This window comes from Amblyomma americanum, chromosome 7, assembly GCF_052857255.1.
Source record: "Amblyomma americanum isolate KBUSLIRL-KWMA chromosome 7, ASM5285725v1, whole genome shotgun sequence".
NCBI lineage: Eukaryota > Metazoa > Arthropoda > Arachnida > Ixodida > Ixodidae > Amblyomma > Amblyomma americanum.
In genome coordinates this window covers 146,353,886-146,372,678 of record NC_135503.1, presented here as the reverse complement: position 1 = coordinate 146,372,678, position 18,793 = coordinate 146,353,886, and the positions used below count along the sequence as shown (strand labels likewise).

At 48.5% G+C, this 18,793-nt stretch overlaps 1 non-coding gene across 1 annotated transcript; it reads right to left on the bottom strand.

Annotated features, from left to right (window-relative positions):
• Nucleotides 1-759: 759 nt before the first annotated feature.
• On the bottom strand, nucleotides 760-835 carry TRNAS-CGA (transfer RNA serine (anticodon CGA)). Its single transcript has one exon. It is a non-coding gene; the product is annotated as a tRNA-Ser (tRNA).
• Between the last annotated feature and the right edge of the window lie 17,958 nt (nucleotides 836-18,793).

Sequence of the window (18,793 nt, the reverse complement as noted above, 5' to 3'; positions counted from 1 at the left end):
AGCCTTGTGTGACATAATGAAGTACAGAATATATATATTCTGGCATTTTGTTAATCCTTACGTGCAAAGATTCTCTTTTTTCATATTTTTCTGGTTGCCAGAAACATTTTGCTAATTAAAGAATCAATTTTATACTGGGGAGTAATCTACCTTATTTTTCTATGTTATTGAAAAGAGTTTTTTTATTCACATAGCCATGTGCGTGAACAAACCAAAATTATCCAGTTTACAGCTGGAAAAATTTAAGAATACCAACCAAAAACAGCATTTCTTCTAGCGGGTAGGGAAGAGTTATACGCTATAGCACATTTAGAAATTCGTCAGACGACATTGTTCCAAGGCTAACGTGTTCGGAGTTTTTTTTTTTCAGGCTACAATGGGATTATGTAAATACCTTATTGTAAAAGTGGAGCTATGTAACTGGAATGCTGGAAAGCTATCCTTATTTCCTTCCTCAGTAAAGAAAACTCGTGGGTTAAAATGGCACATTGTAACGGAAAACGTGAGAGAACCACCGAAGCAGAGCCGAAAAACGGCGGTGTTCCCAAAGTGGCCTGAGCGCGCAAGTGAGAGGCAACCTACTTCTGCCTCTGCTAATGCATGCGCTAATACTACAGATGCGCGATGTGCGCAAAACCAAGGTGCATAGGGGAATGTTTATGTTTTTTTAAATGTGTAGTGCTGATCAGTGGTTAATAATACTTCGATTAATCTCTCGCTTAAAGAAAAGTACTCACAGAGCAGCAGAAAAAACAACCATGCCGCCGGTGGGATCCGAACCCACGACCTCCGAATATCGAGTCCAGTGCTCTACCAACTGAGCTACGGTGACGGCTGTCCAGTCTGCTGTACTCGAGGGTATTTATGTTTATTGGGTGTAAGCTGTTGCCAATGGGTTGCAAGCCCCAAGGGTAGCGTTGGCCTGGCGGCCTGGGGCAAAGCTGGAAACATCCGAAGGTCCCGGCAAAGGATGAGTCGACTGGCAACAGAACAACTTGTTTATTCTGGCATCGCAAAAGAGCAGCCGGTCAGGGCGACCACGTTACTCGAAGGAAGAAATCGAAGTCTCCCCTTGGCGTCCGGGGCAGCTCCCTTTATACCCACGGAGTCGAGGGCAAGAAGGAACGGCTTGGGACGAGGCGCCCGATACGGCGACGCTCAGACATGTTCAGACGTGACGTGCGCGTCCGCCGGGCCGGCGCCGGTCAGACCTCCTCGCCTCCCAGTTGGGGAGCTCCTCTCCCCGGCTGCCGCGCTTTGACAAGCGTGGGCACCAACATGCACACACACACACACACGCACACACGACGACACGTGGCATTGAAACCTGCCTGGACGCGCTTGGCGGGAGGCGTTACGGCAGCACTGAACGGGTCCAAATGACCGCCGCTTTGAACGAAGCCCCGGCGTCCGTTGCATCCGCGCCGGCTATACCGCGCGTCGTAGCCGAAACGTAACAGACCGCCCCGCCGGGAGAAGGAGATCCCGATGGTCAGGGGACTGCATCCGCTGTCCGGAGGGATGTCGCTCGATGATGCTCGTGATCGAAACCGGTCGTCCCTCGACGTTGCTTGAGCGCAGCGCACAGATAAGGCCTCGTTCTCATGTTCAGGATCACACAGGACACTGCAAAGTGACTTCGGGAGAGTTGCCATTTTTGGTGCTCGTTCCCAGCAAGCGTTAGAACTACGCCGAAACGCAACCGCTCAGTCAGCAAGCACGAGACAACCCTCACTAAGCTCTGCCAGGCTCTTTCCCCTTTTATACTACTGCCTAGTTCCTTACAGTAGTCAAGCAGCACTCAGAACGCGTCCACAAATTGGAAAATTGCACTAGAAAGCACATAATCACTTTGAAACACTAAACAAAAGCAATATGTTAAAAATCCTGCCTCAGGAAGAAAACATCACTAACAAACAACTTTGAGGCGGATTCCTACGTTAGGGGCTTCGACTTAAGCCATCGGCGTTACCGTTGAGACTCCCCTTTTTGTAGCGCACCTCAAAGGAATATTGTTGCAAAGCGAGGCTCCAGCGCAGGAGGCGGCCATTTTTGGGAGAGATGGTCTGCAGCCATTGGAGAGGGCAGTGATCCGTCTCAATGATAAACCTCGAGCCGGCTAGGTAGCATGACAATTTCTGAACGGCCCACACGAGACACGCACACTCTTTCTCGGTGGCGCTGTACGCCTGCTCACGACAGGTCAGCTTACGACTAGCATACAGGACGGGGTGTTCCACTTCTCCATTGTCCCTTTGGCACAGTACAACGCCCATGCCTCGCTCACTAGCATCGCACTGAACAACGAACCCTTTTGTGTAGTCTGGCGATCGTAGCACAGGCTGGCTTGTTAGGGCGCTCTTTAAGGCGCTAAAAGCTCTTTCCTTTGTCTCGCTCCAGACAACTGTTTGGGGCTCTGTTTTTCTCAGAGCATCCGTCAGGGGAGCCGCGATATCGGAGTACCTGGGGATGTACCTCTGATAGTAGCCGGCGACACCTAAGAACGACCGAATATCGGTCTTCGTGCGCGGTTGCGGGAAGTCTCGCACAGCGGCCACCTTTATTTCAGAGGGGCGGCGACGACCCTGTCCAATCACGTGACCGAGGTAGACAACCTCGGCCTGTGCTAATTGGCACTTGGGAGCCTTGACTGTAAAGCCCGCTTCGCGCAGGCGGGTTAGCACTGCCCGCAAGTGTGCCATATGCTCAGACCAGGATGCGGAGAATATCGCTACGTCGTCTAAATACGGTAAAGCGAATTCTTCCTGTCCCCGCAACACTTTGTCCATGAGGCTTGAAAATCAGTATGGCGCGTTCTTCAAACCAAAACTCAAAACTTTAGGACGGAATGTTCCCATTGGTGAAATGAACGCCGCATACCTACTAGCCTCTTCTGTAAGTGGATCCTGCCAATAACCCCTGACAAGATCTAGGGTGGAAATAAACTGAGCGCTACTAACTTTCTCAAGGCGCTCCTCGATGTTAGGGATCGGATAAATTTGATCCTTAGTGATGGAATTAAGCCTGCTGTAGTCGACGCAAGGACGAGGTTCCTTGCTCGGTACGTCAACTAAAATCAAAGGGGAGGTATAATCACTCTCACCCGCCTCAATAACACCGAGCTGTAGCATTTTCTTTACCTCAGCCTCCATAATATCGCGCTGGCGGGGTGACACCCGGTACGCCTTGGATCGTACTGGCTCTGGGGAGGTAAGTTCTATATCATGAGTAAGGACAGAAGTCCTACCAGGCCTCTTAGAGAACTGACCTTGAAACTCTTGTAAGAGTTGGTGTAGTTCGATTTTCTGCTCAGCCGACAGCGGTGCTTTAATGATTAAGTCACTAATGACCTGATCAGTGTCTTCCCTGTTCGTCACTGAGCCTAGTCCCGGAAGCTCGACCGGAAGCTCTTCGGGAACGTTTACCATCATACACACCACTGCTTCCCGTTGTCTATAGGGTTTGAGCAGATTACAGTGGTAAACTTGCTGTGCTTTCCGCTTTCCTGGCAGACTCACCACGTAGTTAACATCCGACAGTTTTTGAACAATCCGTGCTGGGCCCTCCCACTGCACGTCGAGTTTGTTTTTTAGCGATGTGCGCAATACCATTACCTCATCGCCCACCTCAAAACGACGGGCCCTGGCTGTCCGATCATAATAAACCTTGGCCCTCTGCTGGGCCTTTGCCATTGCTTCACCTGACAACTCCTGTGCCCTTCTTAAGCGTTCGAGGAGACTAAGCACGTACTCGACCACGACTGGGTCGTCGCCCCTGCCTTCCCACGAGTATCGAAGCATGCGAAGCGGAGACCGCAGCGAGCGACCGTACACCAGCTCAGCTGGCGAAAACCCCGTAGCCGCATGCGGCGCGGTCCTTAATGCAAACATCACCCCAGGCAGACACAGCTCCCAGTCACTTTGTTGCTCAAAACACAATGCTCTCAACACGCGCTTCATGACGGAGTGAAGCTTCTCAACGGAATTCGACTGTGGGTGGTACACTGAGCTGTGTAACAACTTTACCCCACACCTTTCGAGAAAGGCTGTCGTCAAAGCGCTAGTAAACACTGTGCCCTGATCTGACTGGATTTCCGCAGGAAAACCAACTCGCGCAAATATGGACAGTAGTGCATTGACTATCTCAACTGAGCTGAGTTCTTTAAGCGGCACTGCTTCAGGGAACTTTGTCGCTGGGCAGATCACAGTCAAAATATGTCTGTACCCCGTAGCTGTTACCGGCAGAGGTCCCACTGTATCAATAACGAGCCGTCTAAAAGGCTCCGTAATGATAGGTACCAACTTCAACGGCGCCCTCGATTTGTCCCCTGGTTTGCCAACCCGCTGACAGGTGTCACATGTCCTCACAAAGTGTTCTACGTCACGAAAACACCCTGGCCATTAGTACTCTTGCAAGAGACGGTCCTTAGTCTTCTTAACTCCTAGGTGTCCGGACCACGAACCGCCATGCGACAAGCGCAACAGATCCTAACGGTAGCACTGAGGCACGATCAGCTGATCGAACTCGACTCCCCTGCGGTCTAGATACTTCCGGTACAAGACCCCACCTCTTTCCACAAAACGAACATTTTTCTTGGCGATACCTTCCTTGACATTGCAGCGCATGTTTTCTAGGCTGCCATCCTTTTTTTGCTCGGCTATCAAAGCCGACCGGCTGACTTTTAGCAACCTATTAAGTCCATCGGACGTAGGCGCGATGAGCAAATCTGCAGATAGCTCTTCTAACTTTCCCGTGTCGGGCATTTCCTCTCCAGTACCTGGTGCCTTCAACGCTACAGGCTCAATTTTATTCAGTTCGGACGTGCTCTGAGTATCAGCTTGCTGCGCCTCCGACCCTTTTTCATTTTTCGACAACGTCGGCCCCGACACTACCGCCTTTGCAGCGAGCTCCCGAACTCTTGATCTGGTTAAGGCCTGAACGCTAGCCTCACCAAACAAAAGCCCCTTCTCGCGCAGGAGGTGATCGGACCTGTTCGAAAATAGGTACGGGTACTGGGGGGGGGGGGGGGGGCAGCATAGATGACACTGCGGCCTCCGTCTCAATTGCTCCGTAAGGTCCTTCAATAAGCACTTTTGCTACGGGCAGACACACGCTATGAGCTTCCACGGCTTGCTTGATCCATGCGCACTCGCCCGTGAACATATCGGGTTCTACGTAAGAGGGGTGAACTACATCTATTGTAGCTGCGGAATCACGAAGCACTCGGCACTCTTTCCCGTTCACGAGGAAGTCTCGCATGTAAGGCTCGAGAAGCTTCATGTTCTCGTCAGTGCTGCATAATGACAAAAACACGACTTTTGTTTTTGTTTCTGGACACTGCGCCGAAAAGTGACCCGGCTTCTGGCACGTATACCACACGCGCGCTTGCCTCGTCTCGAACCGCTTTCTGCGTTCGGCTTCGGCTGCCGCCGTCTCCTTACGTTCGGTCGGACTGCTTTCACTCGCATCCGCACTACGTGTGTCCCCCCTTGCTCTCATGGGTGTGAACTTCGGCCTCTCAGACTTGGAGCCAAATTCACCCTTTTGACCGTCCTTAGCTCCGCGAGCCCGACGCATCACAAACTCCTCGGCTAGCTCGGCTGCTTTAGCCACTGTACTAACGTCTGGCCTATCCAAGACCCAGTACCGCACGTTCTCAGGTAACCGACTGTAAAACTGTTCCAGCCCGAAACACTGCAGAATTTTCTCGTGGTCACCAAACGCTTTCTCTTCTTTGAGCCACTCCTGCATGTTTGACATAAGCCTGTAGGCAAACTCTGTATATGACTCACTTCTGCCGTTTTCATTTTCCCGAAACTTCCGACGGAACGCCTCCGCTGACAGCCTGTACTTTTTTAGCAGACTCGATTTCACTTGGTCGAAATCCTCTGCCTCCTCTCTCTTCAAGCGAGCGACTACGTCGGCCGCCTCGCCGGGTAACAAAGTGAGCAAGCGCTGTGGCCACGTTTCCCGAGAGAACCCCTGCTTCTCGCACGTTCGCTCAAAGTTAACCAGGAACAAACCAATGTCCTCTCCAAGCTTAAACGGCCGCATCAGGTCAGTCATTTTGAACGATACCCGTTCTCCTGCAGCGTGTGCCTGACTTCCATTACGAGCGCGTTCCATCTCTACCTCGAGACGCTTCATTTCCAAAGCGTGTTGACGGTCGCGCTCTTCTTTCTCTTTTTGCTCTTTACGTTCGCGCTCCTCTTTCTCTTTTTGTTCTTTACTTTCGCGCTCGTCTTTCTCTTTCTCTTTTTGTTCTTTACGTTCGCGCTCGTCTTTCTCTTTTTGTTCTTTACGTTCGCGCTCGTCTTTCTCTTTTTGTTCTTTACGTTCGCGCTCCTCTTTTTGCTCCCTCTCCTCAATTGTCTCAAGGCATTCCGACAGCTCGTCACCCTCAGCCTCCAACTCAAGAATAGCCCTTAGCAGTTCTGGTTTTCTGAGTTTGTCTGAGACATCCAGACCCAACTCTCTTGCAAGCTCCAGCAATTTCGGTTTGCGCAACGATTTTAAATCCATGGCTGCTCCGAATGCTGCTTTCTCTACTGCCTACTATTGTCTTGCCGCAAACTAACCCGGCAGCAACGACAACAAAATTACCAGCTCTGTTTCTGACACTAAGAAAAGCCTGGCAAAACTCAGAAGAAGAAAGTCCCGCACTCACCAAACCTCGCAGCCAAGAATTCAGCGCAGTCGTTCCGCTGCAGGCAGCCAGTCATCACACAGGGCTCGTTGCACTGCTCCCGGATGGTCGTTGTGCTGCTCAGCATACAGTTGACCGCATATCTTCGCTGCTGGCCTCCGTTGTCGGGATCTCACCGCTGGCAACCAGTTGTTGCCAATGGGTTGCAAGCCCCAAGGGTAGCGTTGGCCTGGCGGCCTGGGGCAAAGCTGGAAACATCCGAAGGTCCCGGCAAAGGATGAGTCGACTGGCAACAGAACAACTTGTTTATTCTGGCATCGCAAAAGAGCAGCCGGTCAGGGCGACCACGTTACTCGAAGGAAGAAATCGAAGTCTCCCCTTGGCGTCCGGGGCAGCTCCCTTTATACCCACGGAGTCGAGGGCAAGAAGGAACGGCTTGGGACGAGGCGCCCGATACGGCGACGCTCAGACATGTTCTGACGTGACGTGCGCGTCCGCCGGGCCGGCGCCGGTCAGACCTCCTCGCCTCCCAGTTGGGGAGCTCCTCTCCCCGGCTGCCGCGCTTTGACAAGCGTGGGCACCAACATGCACACACACACACACGCACACACGACGACACGTGGCATTGAAACCTGCCTGGACGCGCTTGGCGGGAGGCGTTACGGCAGCACTGAACGGGTCCAAATGGCCGCCGCTTTGAACGAAGCCCCGGCGTCCGTTGCATCCGCGCCGGCTATACCGCGCGTCGTAGCCGAAACGTAACAAAGCGAACCTTGAGAGTGTTCACCAGCGCCACCCTCGTCCATAGCGGCGGACGTAGCACGTCCTGTATTACCGCGAGTGTGCCGTGGAACGTCATCTAACGGCGAGGGCGGAAACTGCGCGAGAGCCCTCGTATGCTACCAATGGCATCAAGACTGCCAGAACCGAGACTCTCGTTAAGCTATTAGCAGACAAAGTTAAGGAAATGAGGGGCTCGTTTGATAAACTTATGAAGTAGCCAACAGTCACCGAAACCAAGGGGCATAGGGGAATGTTTAATTTTTTTTTAATATGTAGTGCTGATCACTGGGAGAATAATACTTCGATTAATCTATCGCTTAAAGAAAACTGCTTATAAAGCAGCAGAAAAAACAACCATGCCGCAGGTGGTATCCGAACCCACGACATCAACTGAGCTACGGCGACGGCTGTCCAATCTGCTGCTCTCGTGGGTATTTGCTTATTGGGTATAAGCGAACCTTGAGAGTGTTATATATATATATATATATATATATATATATATATATATATATATATATATATATATATATATATATATATATATATATATATATATATATATATATATATATATATATATATAGCGAACCTTGAGAGTGTTCACCAGCGCCACCCTGGACCGTAGCGGTGGACGTAGCACGTCAACTAACTAACTAACTATATATATATATATATATATATATATATATATATATATATATATATATATATGCAAAGTTGTGAAACGCTTCATTTAGCCATAGATTTATTTTGAGTCGACGTTTCGGACAGAGCCTGTCCTTTCTAAAGACGGCAGTTACAGCGATCTTCTTAAGGACTTGGCATTGGCACACATGTACGACACATGAAAAAAACAAAACAAACAAACAGAGGCTGGAAAGATGGGCACAAAGGAAAGAATACTAGATAATAGAGAGAGAGAAAGGAAAAATGGTAAAAATAAAAACGATAAACGCGCCTTCCCCTGCCGCCGACCACGCAGCGCGGGGAGCCGACCCGGAACGAGAAAACAAAAAGAAAGAAAAACGAAGAGCGGGAGGGGATAACGGCCACCCCTCAAGGCATCAGAGCGGCGGCGCGTAAGGTGCACAGAAAGAGACGGTGGCGGGATCGTCCAACAGATAAAAGTTAGAGACGCGTGCACTCGCGTTCCCGGCCATAAAGAGTAAAAAAATAAACAGAATAACATGTAGACAGGGCCGGAGACTTCCGTAATCTGGAACCTCTTCAGCAGCTAGAGTCAAGGCCGAATCAGCGCGCCGTGAGGTTAACTAGACACACGTGCACTGTGCATGAAATCAACCAGACACACAATGGAAAAACATCCGAGTTCGGGCAAGTGTCGTTTGGGGGCTAAATGACAATGGCGGGAGCATTTAAGAGAGTAAGGAGCACAGACACAGAGGTGGCGGAATCGTCCAACTGATAAAAATTAGAGATCCATGCAGTCGGGTGCCCCGGCCATAAAGACTAAACAAATAAACAATGAAATGCAGACAGGACAGGAGACTTCCGTCATCTAGAACCTCTTTGGGAGCCCGAGTCAAGGCAGAATCAGCGGCGCCGTGAGCTTAACTAGACACACGTGTACTGTGCCTGAAAACACCCAGACACACACAAAAGAAAAAAAAAAGGTTGCAAAACATCCGAGTTTGGACAAGTGTCGTGTGGGAGGTAAATGTGAATGACGGGAGCACTTATGCAAGGGTTCTTCATTTGCGCCTCGCTCGGCAAGGTGGTCGAAGTGGGAAGATAGGGGTGGGATTGGTTTGGGGAGTGAATAAATTTGTGTTAGCTTGAAAAAGATGTCGCTCGCGAGAAACGACCGCGGTATGTCAAGCTGGCTCTCGTAATGTCAGCAACGACCCTGCAAGGGGCGGGGGGAGGACAATACACCTTTACTTTCATTAATGCCGTGAGGAATTGTTTCAAATTTGCAAATAAAGTACGACTCGCGTTGTTCTCTTTCCCGGGTGTTGTGGAACCCAGCCTGTAGGACTGTTAACTTAATTGCATCGAATGGGTGGTTTCTCTCATTAATGTGTTTTGACAAGGGAAGGTTGGGTAGGGATAAGATGTGCGCGCGGTGGTTATTAAAGCGAATTCGTAGAGGGTTGACGGTCTGCTCAATGTACTGCATACAGCACACTGCATTATAGGAGGCATATTACGTTGCAAGAATCACAATCAAAGTTGCCATTAATTTTCCATTCGAAGCCTGAAGCTGTGCTTACTGCACAGCTTGATGTCTGTATGTGTTTGCCGACCTGGAATCTACTTTTTCTACAGGGCCGGCACCCCAAAACAGGCTGGTTATTTGTTTTTGAGTATACTAGAATGTTTTGAATGTTTTTTGGTCATCTGAAAACTGCGTGAGGGGGAGCAGTGAAAATTTTGGTGAGGCGCTCGCTTTCTTCGAGAATGTTGATCTGTTTCCTCGCCTTAGCGACGTCCCTCCAGTACTTGCTCTCGGTTAAGTTTAGGTGCCCTTTCAATGGCTTCGTCGTCAATTGCGGGAAGGTACGGTTGCTTAATGAGGACTTCTCGCATGCGTTTTTAATTTTTTACGAAGTCCTCGTCTTGGGAACATATTCTTTTAAATCGATGTGCCTGAGAGTATGGGATGCTTGTTTTAGAGTGACGAGGATGGGAGCTTTGGAAGTGTGGTATTTTTGGCGGTCCGTCGGTTTTCTATATGCACCGGTGGTAAGTGAGCCTTGGTTTACCGGAGTGACAACATCTAGAAAGTTAATTGTGGTGTTGGAGTACGTGTAAGTGAAATATATGTTGGGGCGGACGAAGTTGAAGGTTTGAATAAAACATACGAGTTCTTGCTCTGTGTCAGTCCATATTAAAAAGATGTAATTCAAGTAGCGTTTGTACAGGGTGGGCTTAATAAGGCAATCTTTCAGAAATTTGGATTCAATACTATGCATGAAGAAGTTGGCGTAGGTGGAGGCCATCCTTGTTCCCACCGCTGTGCCGTTAATTTGCAAATAGTGTTCATTGTAAAATTCGAAGTTGTTATATTCGAGTACGATTTTTGCCAGTATTTCTAAAACACGTGGGGTAGGGAATTGCTCCTTTCTGTTTTGTGCATACGCTTCGATCAGAGATTTGATGCTATCGGAACGAGGAATGTGTGTGTAGAGACTACATCTAGTGTTGCCTGGAAGGCTCCTTCCGGGATTTTGAGACCTGCTATTGCGCGAAGGAAATGGTTTGTGTCACGTATGTAGGATGCGTGTGTTGTTGGAACATGTCTAATTAGTGTGTCAATGTAACTGGAAATTGGTTCCGTAATCGTGCCGATGCCGGATACTAGGGCGGCCAGGATTTTTTTGTGAATTTTTGGTAACATGTAGAATCGGCCTGGCGACGGGTGTAGTGCGGTGAGGGCTTTAGATAACCGTAAAAATATGTACCCATTCTTCGCAAGTTGATCCAAAGTCTCCGCTACAAAATTTTGGTATTGCGGAGTTCGGTCTGCTTCAAGACGTTGATAGAAACCAATGTTAGAGAGTTGTCTCAAGCCTTCTTCAATGTATTTTTTGCCGTCCATGACAACTATACCACCTCCCTTATCCGCTGGCTTTATGATTATATCTGTCCTTCTGCTGAGAGCATTCAACGCATCGCGTTCGTTTTTAGAAAAGTTCTGCCTCCCTGGAGTGTGATTCTTGTAGGCGTAAATTATGTCCTCCTGGACGGCATTAATGTGCATGTAAGTGTTTGTCCCTTCCTGTATTAGGAGTCCAGTGGTGGATAGTAACGACGAATTCTCTGCTATCCGCGGTAACCCGTGCCCGATCAAAAAAGCATTCCCGGAGTCGCAACATTCGGGCAAAGTTGTCCAAATCTTCTAACGTACATCGTTGTATTTGCCGGTGGTAGGGCAAAATGTAAGGCCTCGAGAGAGGACGTTTCTTTCCTCCTTCGTTAAGGCCCTGGTTGATAGATTAATAATATTATGGCGGAAAGCAAAGTCGGCGCTTGAAACCGCAGGATTATTATTAGTAGATGCTGTCATTCGAGACCGTTCTACGCGTGTTTTTTGAACTGTTGATGTTTGTGTCCTTCTATTGGATTTGTTGTTGGAGCTTATTACAATAGTGGGGTTAATATTTGTAGCTGCCTCCGTTCTTGATTATTTTTCGCTTGTTATTGAACTTGACCACGCGAGATGTGGAACCCCGTATCGAATGAATTTTTTGCGTTTGGTCTCGCTTACCTCAGTCGCTCTCTTTTCCTCCAAGAACATAAGCTTTGTGGCCTCCGGCGCGGTAAGGGTAAAGTGTTGATGAGCATGACTCTCTTCCATTCTCAGAGCCACCAACGCCTTCTCAAAGTGGGCAATGATAACTACAAGCAAATTTAAAGAGGCAGATTGCAGTATACGGTTCTAATTATCCTTCTCGTCTTCACACAAGTCACCCATTGATGGTGTTAACGACACTTGTAAACCTTTTGGTACGATTTTTGATTGAAGATGGGCCTTTAGGCTATGAATATGCAGTTCATGCCTAATTCGTTTATAAACAATTTTTCTTAATTTTCAAAATCTGGAGTTATTTGAGGAAGGCTGTCGGTAGGATGGGCGAGAGAGAGTCGGCGTACTCACGCGGCCTGAATATCACTATTGACGAATACGTTGTGCCGATCCGCAGCGCTTTCGAAGATCATAGCGTGACAGAGGGGTGCTGGGAAGTTCTTTCAAATATCGCATCAACCAAGCCCTCCACCGTGGAAGGCAGCGGACGCTGCGCTGCACTAGAAGGGCCTGATGCTCCGCCTGGGCTTACTGGAGTGCTGGCGCCACTCGCTCCGGATTTCGGTGTTGTGCTGGGAGTGGTGTAGGTATACACATGGTTGGCCTCAGATGAAGGTTGCTGCCGGTGGGTTCCAGCGCATAAGCTTGTTGCTCAAGCGGGTCTCTCGGCGGTGCTGTCTCGTGTGGCGTCCCTGGGCGACTTCGGCATTGCTGAACAACTTTAGTGTCCAATTTGCGAAGAGGTGGTGGCCGCCTTGGTGTCGGCAGTAGAGCTCTGAGTTGGGTCACGGCTCCTGGCGAAAATGATGGGCAAGAAAATCACGCCTAAGATTAGAAATGATTGAGTGTTCAGCTTTGAGGACGTTTCTGTTTCGCATGAAACATGTGCCGGTTGAGAATAGTCTCTATGATCACGTATTCTAGTGAAACAGATTGTTTAAGCATAAATTGGCTAAAGCACAAACTGTCGATAAATTTTGTTCAATATCATCCTGAATCTCTGGCGAAAAGGCAATGTCGACAACGCAAAAATTTCTGCCTTTCTTGTATTCACAAGGATGTAGTCAAGGGTACAGCCAGCGCAAATTAGGCACGTTTTTTGGCCGAGACCACCGCGCCTTCGTAGCCTTTTTTACAGCGAAAGCTGTAATACGGAGCTCCATATATGTTGGACTACAGCCGTATTCAAAGCGTATAGCGCAGCTCCAGTGCTGCTCAGGCGCCCATGGCTCTTCATTGCTATTTTCATAAGAATAACCAAATCACAACAGTACCACACTAAACAATAAAAAAGAAAATAAGCTTCAACTCTTGTTTGTAAGGTTAAACTAGCTTAAAAGGAGCTAACTAATGCAACGCCAAACGTCACTGAAGAGGACAGTTTTGATCTGCAACCTCACCACACAAAAGAATTATACTCTCCATGCAATATTGTCGGACTGAAGTGCATAAGATTCAGCATGACGGGCAGCCATCATAATTTCAGAAATAGTCTTCGTGACGCCACTTAGAGCCACGTCGCAAGCTCTTCATTTCATTGCATGGCGAGAGCATGTGCTAAACGATGTTAATAGGTCACTGTCGACAGTCGGCTAAGGAATGTTTCATAGGAACGCTGTATCACCACAGTCAAGGAAAATATGTTCTATTCAGACCGGCTAAGAGCAGATTAATGAGTTAATAAACTGTTATGGAAGAGTTCTTTTACGCTGGAGCCGTGGTTTCACTTAGAGCGTGCACGTGTACAACCGAAAATCGAAGGATTACGCAGATGGTTCAACTGGCATTCATTTTGGCCTTTTCAAATGGCATCTTCCGGAGCGAAAGCGAAACCTTTTGGACAAAATAGAGCTTTTCAGGTATTTCAGTGATAACTTTCTAGAAGCGCTTCCGTGTCCTAGGGAATTAATGAATGGAAAACCTTGTTCAAGTATAATGAAAGCATCAATAGGTTCGCGAACGAAGCTGCATACAGCAGTTGATATTAACCGACTAGCTGACGCTACATAGTCTGTTAAACAAGCTTGTGACAGTGCCTGAAAAAAATACTGCACATAAAGTCATTGCTGGACCCGCGCAAAGAAGAAATCCACGATGAGTTTCTTTTAAAAAGTCGACACTGTCCGGGTTCTTCCTTTCGCAGGGAATGGAATAAATACCAATTTAGCCACTTCAACATTCATTGCCAGTACGTATGCTATATAATCTGCACATTTGTTCACACAAACTCTTGTTATACACATGCCTTCTAAAAAGTAACGCTTTAGCGTTTGAAAATTGCCAACATCTGACGCTTTACAGCGGAACGCCGCAGAAGATTGACATAGCCCGTAGACTCAATCCCAAAGCGAAAGTTAAAGCGACGCACCTCGGTAACCGAGACTTTTATGTTCCTGCTGGACGGCGGCGGCCCGACTCTATAGTCGAGTACTGAGAAAGCTTCCCAATAGGGACTCTCGGTGCCTCTTACTACGTCCACGCTCAGTGCAGTTCCGGAACCTGCAACCACTAGCGACGGCTCTCGGACTAGGTCCGAGGCTGCTACGCCAACAGCCTACGTCAGGTACGCACATGGTCTTTACGCACTGCTGCTCTTGGTGTATAGTGTGCTGGTTTTGGTACACATTGTGAAGCTCCGTCGGTTTGAGCTGCCTATAATGGCTTAGCTGTAAAATATTATAAACTACAGTTGCACGTGAGATCACTAATCAATGTTATTTCCTATTTCTCAGTCACCGTGCTCTGTCCAACGACAAAGTATTCCGGACAAGCACAATAGCGCCCTAGTGGCACTCCACGATAACGGCTGGTTGAAACTGTCCACTCCGTGTTTGCTATATATTGCCAGACACTGCATAGCGCAAGAAATCGAGGCATCTACGTCAACTGACGACGCTGGAAGTGACACTAAAGAAAGATGTGGATTCCTTCAGATCCCTTAACACACTTTATTGCATGGGAAGTAGGTTGTACTGTCTGCATAAGTAGGCAGCTTCACTTAACTTCCTTAAACACGAAAACATGCAAATCTTCTATGTAACTGGTACATCTTTTAAGACACAAATAAGAACGGCAAAGGGCAGATTGCAACTAATATTTTCCTCCACAAATGGCAGCAGATATGATATATGCACACACAGCTTAAAAAGGAAACTTAAGGAAATTATCAAACTGAGCAAACAGACAGCTGATTCCTCGAGAAGAGAAGTGTACAGGCGTTTTTTATGCGCATAAGTTTGGCAGTGTTGCTGAGAAAACAGCAAGTGAATGTTCCGAAATCTTTCCACATTCAAAGCGCGTACGAAAAAAGAGCAATTCCCTAATTTATGTCACATTTGCAATGGAGTTCTTATGACCATTCAGAGGCGGCAATTCCAAAGACTAGAAAAGTGGCCGGAAGCCGGAAATGTACAGGATGTCTGAGCCATCCCTCTATGCACCCCTTCCCCCCCAAAGGCTAATTCTCTTGGCTGCATCGCGTGTGTCTGTGTCTCGTTGCAACGTACGTGTACGGTAGATATAGGCTTCGTGCGACTGAAAATATTGAGAACAAAACATTTCGACAGATTTGCCTGTCTGGTTGGGTTTGAAGAATTACAATACACTGCACATCTTCAACCAAAATTTTAACTTTAACCCAATGTTTCGAAGCCGACTCGGCTCCGTCATCAGGGGTGACTGAGGGCAGTAGCTAGCGTCTTTTAAGTATGGAGGGGGGGGGGGTGAAGAGAATGACAGCTGTGTCGCGAAAGGCGCGGGGGAGGGGGAGGGGGTTTAAGCTATTAGACACGCTCGCGCACTGCAGGGAGGTGCTGAATGGCGACTTTTTTTCGTTGCGTTGAAGAGCAAAGTCCCTGGACATATACTGGGGTCAGGTTTCCTTTTCTGCGGCTGATATTGTTCGGGGTGGTTTGGATATGCCAGAATTCCAGAAGGAGCCTCTTGTGGTAATTTCTTTCGGTTCCGAGGATGCGGGTTTCTTCAAAGTTGATTCTATGGTCGGAGTCCTCGGAATGTTCGCCTACTGGCATGCGCTCTCTTGCGAATTTGCGGACGTCGTTTTTATGTTGCCGAATTCTTTCTTTGAAATTTTTGGTTTCGCCGATGTAGCTTGCGTCGCAGTCGGCGCATAGAAATTGGTAGACAATGCCTTGGGCTCTTTCTCTCGGCGGCTGGTCTTTGGGAACAGGTAGGCAAAGCGCAACAGTGTTTGTGGGCTTGTGCGCATCCTGGAGACCCGATTTTTTCAGGATTCGGGCGATAGTTTCGCTGACACCTCCGACATAAGCTAAAGTGACATATTTTGGTGGTGGCGTTGGTATTTGTGCGTTGATTTTTTGACGAATGTTGTGTTTTCGACGTCGAATGGTTTTTTGAAAAAAACATTTGGGTAGCCGTTCATGATGAGTTCTTTGAATATCGTGCGTTGTTCTTTTTTTCTTTCAAGTTCTGTGCTGCAGTGTGTCTTAACTCTTCTGAGCAGCTACTTCACCACTGATGCTTTAGGGACTGTCAGGCGGTTCGAAGAGAAGTGGAGATACCGGCCTGAGTGAGTGGGTTGGTTTGCGGTACACGGCGAATTCAAGGGTATTGTCGTTTCGGGACACGTGGACGTCCAAAAATGGCAGGGAGTTTTCTTGTTCCACCTCTAGCGTGAACTGAATGTCAGGTTCTACGGAGTTTAACTGACGAAGGAAATTTTGAGTCTCAGATTTCTTGATGACGGCGAAGCAGTCGTCGACATACCTGAGGAAAATCTTTGGTTTCGGGTGGAATGAATTGAGGGCTCGTTGTTCGACGTGTTCCACTGTTAAATTGGCCATGATGACAGAGATGGATGCTGCCATTGGTGTTCCTTTCACTTGTCGGTAAAATTCCCCGTTTGACGAGAAGTATGTGTTTGATAGGCATAACTCCAGGAGGCGGCACACATCATTTACACACAGCGGGGTTCGTGCGCTGAGCGTGCTGTCGCGTTGTAGGGCGCCACGGGTAGCGGCCACCGCAAGCTTCACGGGGATGTTGTGAAACATCCCCGCAAACTTCACGGGGATGTTCAAGCTTCACGCGACAACACGCTCAGCGCACGAACCCCGCTGAGTCTAAATGATGTTTGCCGCCTCCTGGAGTTATGCCTGTCAAACACATACTTCTCGTCAAATGGGGAATTTTACCGACAAGTGAAAGGAACGCCAATGGGAGCATCCATTTCTGTCGTCCGCCAGAGGGAGCTGATTTAAAAACGCGGCGAGCACGTCTGGGTATGGAGCCCTATACGTTTGCGCGGGCACTCTGAAAAGCTTCTGCGCCGCTACTTCGGCCCCTACGAGGTGCTCCGTCAACTCAGCGATGTGAACTATGAAGTGTTCCAGCAAGGAGTTGTCCGCTCTTCTCGACCGCCCAAGTCTGAAGTCGTCCACGTGTCCCGCATGAAACCGTATTACGCCTGTTAGCCCCGGCCGGGGTTCACATTCAGTGCCGACGCTACACGCGCCTTCGCACTTTCGGTGGTTGTATACTGTTTTTCGCCTTTGCCGGAGGCTTCGAGGCGATGTCTTTTTATAGGAGGGGAGCAATGACACACTGCTCGCATTCTGCGAGCGCCGCGATGCGGCCGAGCGGCATGAATTTGACCGCTCCGATGCGCGCTGCTGGTCTATTTGGTAGTTAGATTAAAAAGCCCATTTTGAGTGGCGCTATGTTTGTCGGCAAAAGGCTCTAAATTCGACGTCACGCACAGGTACATATGAGGACCAGCGGTGCTAACAATTTTCTTGTTATGAAGCCAACTGAGAGGCGATGAGTGCATATGGTCATTCTCAGATATTTTTCAGCGATCCTCATAGCCTATCCGTCCTTGCAGGACGCCAGCATAGCTCTTCTCAAGTTCACTCTGTGCATGGGCGCGCGTCTGCATGAGCCAATACTAAAAGGAAGAAAAGAGACACTTTGCAACTTTAGAACGCACCCAGTCTTCACAATGTAGGCGATTCGGCGGCAGAAGTGAGAACGAAACCGCTTTAACTGCCGCTTAGCAAGCACAACTCAGCGTGAATGCTGTTGAGAGCTGGCGGTTCTCAGCTTGTCGCGGAGAACAGCCACACGCAGCCCAAGTGCAGAGAATTTGAGGCAAAAGATGCAGCGCTCGTTGTAGCGTCTAACCTTCCTCTCTGTTTTCTGTTGCTCTGTTTTTGATTATGAGATGATTTCATTTGTTTGGTACCCTCGCCGCGCTACTTTTTTTTTCTATTTCGCCGGCACTTGCTATTTGACGGCGAAATAACATTGCACAAGAACGCTCATAAATGCTTCACTAGGCACAGCGGTACGAATTTGTGCGTGGTGGCGCCATCTGTACCTCAGGTTTTCTTCTCAGTAAAAACAAGCCCTTGATATCGCGTGACGCTAACCTATAAGACTTGCCTGACTTAGTATTTCCCTTCAGTGTCGCTTTAAGGCCGGTACGAGCAATGGCTTAAACTATTGCTGTGAAATTTGTTATGGTTGCTTTTATATGTGTTTTGTTTAACAGCATCGCGAAACGACCTTCTCACTTTCTGTTCGTCAACCTGAGCGCTACCAGATCGCTCTGGAAGAGTCGTGGTCACGTGCTTCAGCTTCTGCGATGGTCAAAATCCTACACGGTGCTGTAAGCGCACTGCCTCGAAGCTTTGCATTCTTTTAAAAACGGCATGACCGAGAGTGGTGGTGTAGCGGATCTCGAGCGTCGCTAGTCCGCATTTCCTACTCCTATCGCCGAGTTCTTCACTTTGCCTTCTCGGCTCAGGTTCGCATTTATAGACAGCTGCCACGTTGTCCTTCTCTTGGAGGGCTGGTGCCGTGGCCTCACTAACATACGGCATTCAAATTATAAAATTCGCTTTCCAAGTTTGCATAGGCTGTGTTTCGTTGCATTAATTGCCCTCTCCACTTGGTGAATCATCGGCGCGAAGAACGATGCTTTAATATAAAAGCAGAGGCTTGACAGTCGTGTGCTTTAAAAATAGATGCGAGGGACGGAAGTGGCTTCTTAACAGGTTGTGATTAGCCGGGCAGCTGTGAAAGTCAACACGAATGAAAATATGTTTTGCGCT